Source organism: Etheostoma spectabile, chromosome 8, assembly GCF_008692095.1.
Source record: "Etheostoma spectabile isolate EspeVRDwgs_2016 chromosome 8, UIUC_Espe_1.0, whole genome shotgun sequence".
Lineage (NCBI taxonomy): Eukaryota > Metazoa > Chordata > Actinopteri > Perciformes > Percidae > Etheostoma > Etheostoma spectabile.
Genome location: NC_045740.1, coordinates 33,465,183 through 33,465,899, shown reverse-complemented (window position 1 = coordinate 33,465,899; position 717 = coordinate 33,465,183). Strand labels below are relative to the sequence as shown.

At 31.5% G+C, this 717-nt stretch overlaps 1 protein-coding gene across 2 annotated transcripts in view; it reads left to right on the top strand.

Annotated features, from left to right (window-relative positions):
• Positions 1–717, top strand: part of LOC116694544 (NACHT, LRR and PYD domains-containing protein 12) — a 16,072-nt gene that overhangs the window by 349 nt on the left and 15,006 nt on the right. The window lies entirely within an intron of this gene.

The following is a 717-nucleotide window of genomic DNA, read 5'->3' as shown; positions in this document are numbered from 1 at the left end:
TAGTGTGTGTACTGTATGTGTATATCTGTGTGTGTGTGTATTGTATGTGTTGTATGAAGCACTTTGTGTACATTGACATGTATGAAAAGTGATATATAAACAAAGATTGATTGAAAAATCCTTGAAGCATCAGCAGCCATGGTACAAAAGACTACAGGCTACTGACCCTGAATGCGTCATATTCATGTTGTTTTTGTTGTATAGCATTTTTTTGGCTGTTGTATGTATGAGTGTATGAGTACCCTGTACGGCGTTCTTGAGTGCAGAGAAAGGCGCCTTTAAAAAAATGTATTATCATTATTATTATATTGCCGATATATTCTGAAGAAAAAAATACTTGTGAAATTTATCAAAATTTTAGTGCATTCTGGAAATATGAAAAAGTATACTAGGTATATTTTCTAGTATGCTTTCATACTTTGTGTTCAATTACAATCATGCATATATATAAACACATATGAAATATCATTAGTAGTAGTTACTACTACTACTATTACTAGTATCATTGTACATGCATCATACAAACTGTCCATAATTTCTTGTTTTCTTGTTTTTCCATGTCAAATATTTCAAAATGATCTGAAAAATTGTCAGATATGTTGGGTATTATTTCTCCATAATTCAACACATTTGCGTTGTTTGTACTGATGGGTTATTGAGCACTTATTCATACAAACACACATCAAAACGTCTCGGGTTACGTATGTAACCCTTGTT